Genomic DNA, 12,161 nt, shown 5'->3' with positions numbered 1-12,161 from the left:
TTCCTGTCTCTTTAACCCTTTCCGTGCACTCACTGTGGTAGGAAAACCACAGGACAGGCTGCTGTTATCACTCTCCCATCAGCTAAAAATCTGTTTTGTGCTTGCAGCCTTCTAAGAGCAATAGAGCAAGCCCTGTTGCTTGTCTGACTGCACACTTCTCCATCTGTGCTTGGCTTGGATGGTTGTTTCCAGAGAGTGATGCTTGAGGAGAGCTGTTCGGCCCTGTGGAGCCTTCAATGGGGGGTTCCACAGGATTCGATTTTATGCCACATGCTGTTTAACATCTGCATGAAACCACTGAAAGGGGTTATCTGGAGTTTTGGAGCACATTGTCAGCAACATGGTGATGACAAACAGCTCTACTTCTCCTTCACATCTGCAGGTGAGGCAGTGGAAGTGCTGGACTGTTGTTTTGCCTTGGTAATGGACTGGATGAGAACCAATAAACTGAAGGTCAATCCAGATAAGACTGTTACTGGGTGGTTCCCTAGACGGGAAAGATGGGAGGCTGCCTGCTCTTGATGGGGTTACACTCCCTCTGAAGGAGCAGGTATGCAGCTTGGGGGTACTTCTGAATCCATTTCCATCACTTGAGACTCAGGTGGCCTCAGTGGCACGGAGTGCCTTCCATCAGTTTTGTCTGGTGGCCCACTTGTGCCCCTCTTGGGACAGGGAAAGCCTAACTTTTGTCATCTGTGCTCTGGTAACCTCTAGGCTAGATGGCTACAATGCATTAAGCGCGGGGCTGCTTCTGTGCCCCCCCCATTTTTTTATTGATTTACCAAATTTATAAACACACACACACACATAAATCCTAACTGTAATTATTCCACTATTATTAACATTGTTAAGTGACTTCCTCAAACCCCCCTGGTTGAGTTTCAATGTATATCATTGTAACGGATTTCCAAAACTAATTTCTCATAAAACTTACTTAGTCGAATAACATCTTTCTTTCTTTTCATATTAACTTTAAACGTATTATTCTATAAAATCACATATTTAAATCCTAAGCCAATCTGGTACTTGCAAGTATTTCTGTTTAAGTTATCTTAGCATATTTAGCTAAATAGTCTTTGAATTTCATCCATTCCTCCTGGTACTCCTCCTCCTTCTCGTCGCGGACTCTTCCGGTCAGGTTGGCTAGCTCCCAAAAGTCCATCATCTTCATCTGCCATTCCTCCACTGTTGGCACTTCTTGTGTTTTCCATTTCTTAGCTAACAAAATCCTAGCAGCTGTTGTGGCATGCAAAAACAATCTAGCATCTTTCTTGGGCAATTCCAGACCATTATTCCAAGAAGGAGGGCCTCTGGTTTCTTAATAAATGTATATTTCAACATTTTTTTCAATTCATTATAAATCTTCTCCCAGAAGTCTTTCACCTTGGGGCAGGTCCACCACATATGATAAAAGGTACCTCCTTTTTCTTTACATCTCCAACATAGATTATCACTGTTGTGATAAATCTTTGCTAATTTTACAGGAGTTAAGTACCATCTATACATCATTTTCACAATATTTTCCTTTAACAGCGAACATGCAGTGAACTTAACCCCTTTCCTCCACAACCTTTCGCAGTCTTCAAACATTACGTTATGCCCAACATTTCTTGCCCAATCTATCATCACAGATTTAACTTGTTCATGTCACTCCAACAATAAATTATACATTTTAGGCATGGGGCTGCTTCTGAAGATGGTTTGGAAACTTCAGCTGGTGCAGAATTCGGCGGTCAGGTTGCATATGGGGCAAGATAGTGTAAGCATGTAATGCCAGTCCTGGTCTGACTGCACTGGCTGCCACTTTGTTTCTGGGCCCAGTTCAAAGTGTTGGTTTTGATCTATAAAACCTTATAAAACCTTTAAACCTATAAACCACAATATCTCAAGGACTGCCTCTTTGCATACAAACAACCCCAAACCCTGTGATCACCATCTGAGGTGATCATCATTGTGTGCTTCCTCCGTGGGGCCAGTGAGTGGCAACACAAAAATGGGCCTTTTCTGCTGTGGCTCCCCAATTGTTGGAATGCTCTCCCCAGGGTGCCTTCGTTACATATCTTTTTTTTGCTAGGCAAAAATATTCCTCTTCTCCCAGTCCTTTGGCTAATTAAACAATCTATGGCCTTTTAAACTCTCTCTCTGTGTGGGAGGGGGTTGTTGTTGCTGCTGCTGCTGCTTTTGCCTGGCTGAAATCCGTCCTTGAATCCTGATTATGGTTCTTCCTTGCCTGGATGGAGGATAAGGAAGAGCTGTGCTGAAAGCAGCCTACAGTACAAAGGCAACATTCGTTGTTCTGCCCACTTCTGCCTCTGGCCCCATCTTCCGCTGGCATGTGGGCCCCAGAAGGCTGCTCATAAAAGATCTAAGGCTGCAGAAGGTTGCCCAGTGCTGTAACGCATGACCCAAGAGAGAAGCACGTTCACCCTCAGGCACACGTTTGTCAAGGGGAAGGACCATGCAATTTGTGCGCATACACTGAGGCCCGCATTGCGTTTCGCACGCACAGTGGCAGGTGTGGAGCTTGAACTCAGTGCCCCGAAGCACAGACAAAAATTCTGGTTGGCTTTGGTGGCAAAGAAGACAGGAGTGCCTGGCGTGCTTTGGTCCATGGGGTCACGAAGAGTCGGACACGTCTAAACAACAACAACATGGTGGCAAAATGGCTGTCATGTTTCTTCAGGGTTGGAGGTGCTGCTGGCTCCCCACTCCTTTTTGCTGTTTTTTAGACGTTTGCTGCTAAAAATAATAAGCATCCTTCCCCCTCCCCCACTATCTCTCATGCTCTTTCCCCCCCTCTTTCTTTCTTTGAAACAGGTCAATGGGCCCTTTGTGGTTAGAAGCTGAGAATCGTACAGCTGCTCTCCTTTGCAGAAAGAGGAAACATGCTTCCAACTCAAACAACACTGATTCTGGGAGACAAAAATCACTCGCAGCCACCCCTCCCCAGTTTACTTCAGGTGACTCATTCTGCACTTGCTGGATGGCTTGTGACTCACTACATTGTTAGACATGTCAGTGTGATGGAAAATGATCTGCTTGAGCTCTGATCCCGGGAGACCGTTTCCTGCTTGCAGCCTCCCCACTGGGGAAGTCTGAGGACCTACGGGGGTTTTATTTCTCTCCCTTTCCCTCCCCCCCTCCCACCCCTTAGACAAAGTGGGTGGATGCAGATAGAGAAGATCTTATTGGAAGAAAGAGAAGAGGGTTGAGGTCAATGGAATCTGTTCCCTCTAGCTGACTGTGTCCTGTGCTGGCTCTGTGTGTGACTTTATCTGAATAGTAATTAGTTGGCAGGAAAAGACGAGCAGCTGAAGAGACAGGATGTGGTTGCTGTGCAAGATCTGAGGTCTGTTTCGGATGGGAAGGAGAAGGGACAGAGCGAAATGCAAGTCACACCTGCCTGATAGACGCTGCTGAGATCTTCAGCGGGGAAGCATACTAGTCGCTTGTAGGGAGGATTCAAGCAACTGCTTTTTTGCTTTACCTTGAGGCAATCCCCACCCCTACAAAACACACACACACACACCACATCATGGTGTGATCTGTGTGAAACTAGGTCAAGTGTAGGGTTAGTAGTGCATTCACTTATGCAGCCACTCAGCATTCGGCTAACCTGAGAGCTGATGGTGGTTGAATTCCCCAAGAGGACCACTTGTCTTTTGGATGAGCAGTACCTCAACACACAGGAAATTATCTTTCCTTCCCTGCACCAAAGCGTCTATATGGCACAGTTACTAACTGATATAGCAATTTATCTGTCTGTCAGAAGTAAGTGTTCTGGTTTGCGAACGTTTTTCGTAAGCCGAACATCCGATGCGGCTGTTGGCTATTGTATCTGGGGCGCCCGCACCAATTGGAAACCGTGCCTTGGTTTTCGAACGTTTCGGAAGTCAAACGGACTTCCAGAATGGATTAAGTTCGAGAACCAAGGTTCCATTGTATGTCAATACAGTAAAGGTATGGAGGATACGGCAGCTCCTTAAAGGCAGCCAAAATGCAGAGCAGAGTATTGCGGAGGCTTTTCCAATACAGTGGTACCTCGGGTTAAGAACTTAATTCATTCTGGAGGTCTGTTCTTAACCTGAACTGTTCTTAACCTGAAGCACCACTTTAGCTAATGGGGCTTCCCGCCACCGTGTGATTTCTGTTCTCATCCTGAAGCAGAGTTCTTAACCCAAGGTACTATTTCTGGGTTAGCGGAGTCTGTAACCTGAAGTGTCTGTAACCTGAAGCGTCTTAACCTGAGGTACCACTGTATGCTGTTTAGAAGGGGAAGTTCTCAGGCACTGCTGGGGCTTAATCTTGGAAGTTCCCTCTCACTCAGTGGTGGGCTTTCTATTTTGGCCTCCCAGGCCTCCCTGTTTGACCCATGAGGCCATTTTGGCCAAGCCATGTCCACATGGCATCACATGACATTGGCATGGCTTGAATTCACTGCTTATCCTGACACACTTTCGGCAGGGACCAGGTGCACTCTGGAGCACCTTGTCATTCCCAAGTGCATCTTATTCCTTCCAAAAGCAGCACAGTAGGGAAAGGCACCCAATTCAACCAGTGCTAAAGCAACAATCAGAGCACACCTGCAATTGTTGCTTTATAGCCATGGCTTTGCCTTTCCCGTGCCTGATGTCACAGGACATCAAATGACTGGCAGCTGGACAGCCCCATCCACCTGCCAATGTGGCTCGCAGAGACTACTTTCAGATCCAGTCCTCTGGCCAAAAGTGGTTACTAACCCCTGCTCTAACTAGATTCTGCTGCTGCTTACAATTTATTTTGTACCATTGGTTATTCTGCCCCTAAAATAAACAGGGGTTATGTAATCTACATGAGCTTCTTTGTGAATGTTCTTCTTTACATAAAAGGAGCCATATTGGATTATACTGGATCACACCAAAGGTCCGGCTAGGCCTTCATTCTGCTGTCAGTGTGATATGGTCTTACTCCTTTCCAGTGCTTTTTAGGTGTTTTGTTTTGATTTGTTTTGTTTTGCTTTAGGAAAGAAGGGTGCTGGTACTCACCCTGAAGTTGTTACAGTAAGTGCCGTACTTTTTTTTTAGTATATAAAGCTACCTTTATTTAGACTTTTACAGAACAAGCCAATGAATACACTTGTAGGAAGTTTAAAAACAGTATGTCACCTTTTTACACCAACTATATTGCCATCGACTTGCTTTAGAAGTTACAGAAATTCCAAGTTTTGAATCCACTTTCCTCAATCAACAGGTATTCATAAATACAACATCTTAACCCCCGATTAATTTAATGGTATACAAGTGCCATACTTTTAACATTTGAAGAAAAAAAAAGGTGCTGGTATTGCATACTCTTGAGTACCCCCAGAAAAAAAAGAACTGCCTTGGGCATTTTGCATCTTCTAGATCAAGTGCAATGGAAGCTCCACACAGGGTGCATTGCATTTCTCCAGCCCTGAAGTCACCAGCGCTTGAACGATGGCAGTCAAGCTCTCCCAGTCCAGTAACGACCATAGTTGTCACACCAGAGGCAGCTGGTAAAAGGTGCTTCTAGCTCCTGAAGCTACCTGGGCCTCCAGGGACAGAGCTGGATCCAATAGCAGCCCTAAACTGTGTACCTGTTTCTTCAGGTGAGTGTGACCCTGTCCAGGACAGGCAAGTGGACCAATTTCTTTGTTATGGGAACCCCTCCCCCACAGTGCCTCTGTCTTGCCAGGACTTGCTTGGGTAATGTGTCTCTGTGTATCCAGGCCCGGATTTATTCCTTCTACAAACAGATTGCTAATATGGCGACCCAGCCACGGGAGGCACTGTGCACAAATGGAGCCATGGGAGACCACTTTTATCTTAGCTTCGGGCTGCACCTGCTGGATTTTCAGCTAGCATCCAGTTCTTGGCAACCTGGTGCTACCTCTCTGAGATCTAATGGTTTCTGACTTAGAAGCTTCCCTTTGAAATTAATTGATTTCCTTCCCCTCACAAAGGGCAGCATTCACCATGATTGAGATATTACAGATATAAAGCATTACTATACCTGCAGCCCAGTTGGGGGAAAACCTTTTAGGGTGGCTGAATGTTGGGGCTGATATACATATACATATACATATACATATACATATACATATACATATACAAACCATTTTTTATTTTACTGGAATACTTCCTTCTGCATGATGCTCACATTTGTTTTATTGTTAAAATCTTCCACGAGCTCACATATGCATACCTTTAGGACACTTTTCCACGAGCTTTTAAGTGTGCCAAATTTGGGGTTGTCATCCGCAAATCAATGCCTTGCCTTTGACCTGGTGAGATAGACAGGTAATCTTGGGATCTTACCTACAGGCTTGTCATTGCTTTTCACTTGCTTCAGTTGCATTTTACTTGCGCATGGATGTTTACATAAACAACTAAATTCTAAGCCTAGACAGCATTGGAAAGGGGAGCAGGCACCCCCACAACAAGCAGTTCGCCCCTTCAGTGGCTGAACCTTTGCGGTTATTAGAAAGAAATGTATTTTATCCACATGCAAATTATAACTAAATTAAAAGCTAAAAATCAACAGAAGGCTACAATCCTGAGCACACTCCGTCAAGACTTACTTAAAATAAGATATGATTAGGATAGGGACATTAGTGAGAAATATTATTTCCCCATGAGGAGTCTAATGTAGCTTGACTCGCTGGAATTTACTTTGCCCCTTCTCTGCTGGCCAATATTTTCCCCTGGGGTCTCTACTGGTTCTGTGAACCAGACAAGAAACTCCATGTGTGCCTAGTAGTATGTTTAGCAATTGCAAAAACTTTTGAAAACAATGTGATAATCATTTATTTATTTTTTAAAAAAATGGCAAGGTTGAATCCATGGCAAGAATCACCAGCTCTAATGCAGGGGTAACTTGCCTTATGGATGTTCTTGGAGTACAACTCCCATCAATCCTAGTCAGCAGGTCCAATGACCAGGGATTGGAGGAGCCTGGAGGCTACCATGTTGGCTACACCTGTTCTGATGTTTGCTTTATTTTCCAGCTGCTTTTGCCCCTTACGCCTTTGTAGTTTGGGGAAAAGGAGAAAGAAATGTGTGAAGCTGTCCGCACTGAGCACAGACACTTGCAAGCTGGGTTTTTGTTTTAGATAAGAGCCATTTAGTTTTTACTTGTGTGCCACAGATTCAAAGGGGCTGTGGGGCTACATCACCACATGGCTCATTTTAGCTCCCCATTCTTTTAGGGCAAACATCTATAGTGTGGTGGTGCTTCTTTGCATCTAGATGAATAAGCACTTTGACACACCTTCACAGAGGTTAGGCAAAAGCACCCCATTATTCTCACTTCCATTTCATAGCACACAGTGCTATGGATCTGGTGCTTTTACAATCCTTGGGGTTTTTTTAGTCAAAGGTACACAGGGTGTCTACTGTTGTTGCCATACGTTCAGAATTTCCTGGACATAGCTGGGATTTGACCATTGGAAACAGCGTCTGGGCAGAAATTGCTTAAATGTCCAGGGAAATCCGGAAGTGTATTTTTTTGTGAATTTTTGAAATATGGCAATCCTAGTGTCTACATTGAACTCAGTGAGACTCACTTCTGAGTTGACACACATAAGGCTGTGCAGTGAGGGGATCTGTTCATGCCTGCTTTGGTGGGGTTTCAAGTGGAAGTCATTCAGCTCTGGTGGTCTATTAAATGTGGAAAAAGCTGCCCATAGCACCCAACCTTCACCTCTGATGTTGCCCTTCCCCCCTTCTGCTTACAGCTTGCTTTGCTTTTTTAGATGGGGAGATGTGTTCATTCTGATGGGCCTTCCAAGCTATTTCTATGTGATGTGGAAGTAGCATTTCAAACAGAGTGTGGCGTAACCTCTTTCTAACATATGATACAAACCACAACTGTCTGGCATGGGCATGCAAGCCAGAACCCGAAGGGAAACGGCGCACAGAGCCAGACGTGATCTTTGATCGTACGTTGTGTAAAATTAACAGCGCCAGTCATGACAAGCCTTAAATGCCACATCTGTCAGGGGGTTTGGTAGCTGCATAACAATATGTTTTTAACCCCATTATTGCTTAATTATGCCTTCAATTATTTCCCCAACAATAACAACAACAACAAAACCCATTGCAAATAACAGGTGGTTTTCTGACAATTCTGTGCGCTGAAAACAGCCCAGAATGGAGTTTGTGGCATTTTATCCTCCAAAGGGAGAAGGCACCTGAGCACCTGAGCTTAATGAGTACCCAACTCTGATTAACTCCTTAGCTGCCAGTTTTCATCGCTCTTCTTGCTACAGGTTTATATACACAGGAAAGCACTTCAGCAGATAATACAGGACAGTGACACATTCAAGAAGTTTAAGTGGAATAGGAGAGCCTTGCTGGATCAGACAAAATACCCATCTAGTTCAGCATCCTGTTTTCCATGATGGCCAACCAGAAGTGCATAAAGAGAATGTGAGTGCAATAGCCTTCACCTGCTTGCGTTGCACCAAAAGCATTTCACCTATTCAGTAGCAAGTGAGCAGGACTTAGTGAGGCAGCAGCTGCTTTTGCTATTTCCGTGCAGACAAAGGCTTGTAGTTCAGCAACCAAGCCAGGGATAGCTTCAAACAGCGAAGTTCTTTAGGGTGAAATCCAAGGAGCTGAACACCATTTAAATTAGTGGAACTTGCTTCAGAGCAAATAGGCACAGGCTACTAAGGAATGGTCCACCATGTTGGATTCATCAGTTCTAAACTTGCAAAGAAACAAATGTATATACATTGATGCTTTAGAATGATCTCCAGAATAAGAATTCCTACCAACTGGACACTCTTTCCTCATCCTCTGCTGTCGAATTTTTGCTTGGTGCAGGGAATCATAGGGCTCATTCAAGTGGGCTTCCTCTCCATTTTCACAGGGAGCAGGTCAGGCCAATTGAGCCTGGAGACTGAGTTGTCATCACCTGCAGTGAACCCAAAATGTCTGCTAAAATGCATCCAGCCAAGACTTCCATGAAGTACAGTAGGAGATCAGTACAGTGGTACCTCGGGTTACAGACGCTTCAGGTTACACGATTTTGGGATGGTTACTTCCAGGTTTCGGCGCTCGCGCATGCGCAAAAAACCAAATTGCAACCCATGTGTGTGCAGATGCGGCACTGCGAGTTCTGAACGCTGCAGGTTGCGAATGTGCCTCCTGCATGGATCACGTTCGCATCCCAAGGTTCCACTGTACAGTGGTACCTCAGGTTAAGAACTTAATTCATTCTGGAGGTCTATTCTTAACCTGAAACTGTTCTTAACCTGAGGTACCACTTTAGCTAATGGGGCCTCCCGCTGCCGCCACCGTGCGATTTCTGTTCTCATCCTGAAGCAAAGTTCTTAACTCGAGGTACTATTTCTGCGTTAGCGGAGTCTGTAACATGAAGTGTCTGTAACCCGAGGTACCACTGTAATGTGGTGTGAGCAGCCTTTCATATGATTCCTCAGCCATTATCAGTCTACTCCTTCGTGGCATCCCTGATAAGCTTCTCAGGAGACAATTGGGGAAGGGAACACTTTAAAGAGACAGAAAGGAAAGGAAAAGAAATTTAAAAGTTTAAAGAAATATGGTAGACGGACAGGACACCATGCTAATACATTAAGCATGGTAGAATATATATTTCATTTGCTTATTACCTTTGTATCTTGACTTTTGTCCAAGTTTAGAGCATTGTACATGGTTTCTCCAAAATAAAGTGGTGAGAGAGGGGGCCTGGAAAAGCTAGCTCCCTAGGAAGGCAATTCCGCAACTGTGGAGCCACCACTGAAAAGGTCTTGTTCATGATAAGTTATCTACTAATCTCCTCTTTGCTACTGGCAGGCCAGAGACCAAGCCTTCAGAAGCCAAACAGAGCAAAGGTTGATTCATGTGGATGCAATTACTAGATGCAAGGCTATTTAGGGCTTTAAATATGTAAACAATTATTTTTAGTTGAACCCATGAAGGACTGGTAAGCATTGATCTAAAATAGGTGCGATCTGTGCTTCCTGTCTTGCTTCTACTAGCAATCTGGCAGCTGCATTTTGAACCATTTCCAGTTTCAGAACTGTCTTTAGAGGCAGCCCCAAGTAAAATACATACATACATACATACATACTTATTATTAGTATTGTTATTAACTGAATTTTTATACCACCCTATACCTGGAGGTCTCAGTGCAGTTCACAGAATAAAATCAAACTATAAAGCCACAAAATACACAATCAAAATAAAAACAACAACCCAATAATCTCCCCACCCCACATTTTAAAAGGGCATAGGATGTCAATAAAATAAGCCAAAGGCCTGGTTATAATGGAACTTTTTGCCTGGCGCCAAAAGGTGTATAATGAAGGCGCCAGGTGAACTTCACAGGCGAACACTGAGAGTGTTCCACAGATGAGGGGCCACTGCAGGGAAGCCCGTTCTCATGTTGCCACCCTCCAAACATCTTGAGAAGGCACACAAAGAAGGGCCTCAGAAGATGATCTCAGGGTCCGAGTAGATACTCGTTTAATTCTGGATATAATCAGTACAGGGGTAAACGTTCTCCAGGTAAGATCACAGCAAATGAACCTTCTGTGAATTGTCTTCCAAAAAGGACCAGAGCCACCATACCTTTAAGCAGTGCTCCAGCAGGGCAACCTAGTTTGTCAATGATACCATCAACAAGGCAAGTCAGCAGGATCACTTTGTATACCTTCCAGGATAATCATCCACCAAGATAACCAATACAATTTCAGTCCTGAGACCAGGCCAGAAACCAAACAGGAATGGCACCGTCCAGATCTACGTAGAGTCAAGATGCTACCTCCCTCACCAATGCCTTACCTCAAAATACAAATTTGGGTAGCTGTTCAAATTTGCCAGATTCAATGTAGATTCCTTTAAAAGGGGTCACACAACTGCCTCCTTTAAGACAGAAGGGCCGCATGTAACTGGCCTGTCAGGTCTCTGTTTTTCTCACTTAGCCTTCTGTAACACATGCCCTTTGACTTGCCCTTTCCCAGGCCACCTTGCAACAAGATGGGGACACTTCTGAGACTGTCTTGAATGGGAAAATGATGGAGGAGTCTTGAGGCAGGCAGAAACTAAAGGCATCGGTGAAAAGGGGAAGGTGAGTAGAGAGTTACTCATGAGACACTGGGTGGAGCGGGCAAAAGAAAGAACGACAGAAACGAACCCTTCACAGATGACCATATTGTCACACTTAGTACGGTAAGTATTGAGAGTCCCTTTGATTTGCTGAGAAACTCCAGTGCATATTGGCCCTTTGAAACAGAGGACAATGCCCCACTTGGAAATAATTTTAAACCATGCTAGACACGATGGCAGCAAACGCAGGTGAAAATCAACTTGCGTTTGCACAGAAGTGCTTCCTGATTCACCTTGCATGCCGAGCCAAGGCAGGCCAGCTCTTCGTAATGCTGTCCCACAGAGCATCTCCGATTGCTCACCGCCTGGACCACGTGGTGCTGTCCCCAACGCAGCAGGCGCAGAGGCCTCTCTGGCTAGTGTGCCGTTATTGGATTTGAGACTGCAGGCAAGCCTGGTGCCTGCCGGACTTGACAACCACTCAGTCAGTGATCTGTCTCCTTTAAGAGAGCAGACAGGCTCCAAGGCTGCCGTGTTACTCCCACCGGTTCCCCTCCTCTCCCTGCCTCTCTGAGTGCAGCACAACATTAGAACGCAGCTGTCAGTCAGGCTCCTCGGGGAGCAGTCTGTATGTTTACATGAATGATCATATGGTAACCTCTTCCAGCTCATGGGCAAGTCGCACGGTTACCTCATCTGCAGTCAAATTACCTCATCCATGTGAAATGTAGCAAGTGCAAGACAGGGAGCAAAGCACGGCGCTCTCCAGGGTATGGCTCCCTCATTAGGAGACGGCAGAGGAGCTGTCCTCCGTTGGACCACTCAGGAAATAAACTTGAGATCTGTTAGTCTTATAATTATCCCTACTCATGGGCCCCTTCATAAATCAACGGGGCTTATTTCATGACAGGGAGAGGGGTGTGTCCCTGTGTGCCTGGGAGCCTCTTGTCTCGGCGGATTTACATTTACCCTCTGGAAGGCTGCTGAGAGTCCTAGGATGATGAGCACTCGGATGGGAGGTTAATTTACCCCTCTTTAAGGAAATAAAGAGCAGCAGATAAGGTTCAAGCGGGATGGGATGCTGTGCAG

At 45.1% G+C, this 12,161-nt stretch overlaps 1 long non-coding RNA gene across 2 annotated transcripts in view; it reads left to right on the top strand.

Annotated features, from left to right (window-relative positions):
* Nucleotides 1–324: 324 nt before the first annotated feature.
* The window catches only part of LOC309373469, a 28,973-nt gene continuing 17,136 nt past the window's right edge, over nt 325–12,161 (top strand). The window contains exons 1-2 of one of the 2 annotated variants that reach the window (XR_014170062.1): nt 325–382; nt 2,818–2,960. This is a non-coding gene — a long non-coding RNA (uncharacterized lncRNA). Of the gene's footprint in view, nt 383–2,817; nt 2,961–3,323; nt 3,350–5,001; nt 5,040–12,161 lie in introns of those variants that run through there. The other variant, XR_014170063.1, reaches the window with a different exon arrangement.

This window comes from Podarcis melisellensis, assembly GCF_964234715.1.
Source record: "Podarcis melisellensis genome assembly, chromosome: 7".
In the NCBI taxonomy this organism is placed as follows: domain Eukaryota; kingdom Metazoa; phylum Chordata; class Lepidosauria; order Squamata; family Lacertidae; genus Podarcis; species Podarcis melisellensis.
The sequence above is the reverse complement of the archived record's forward strand: the minus strand, read 5'-3'. Positions and strand labels throughout refer to the sequence as shown.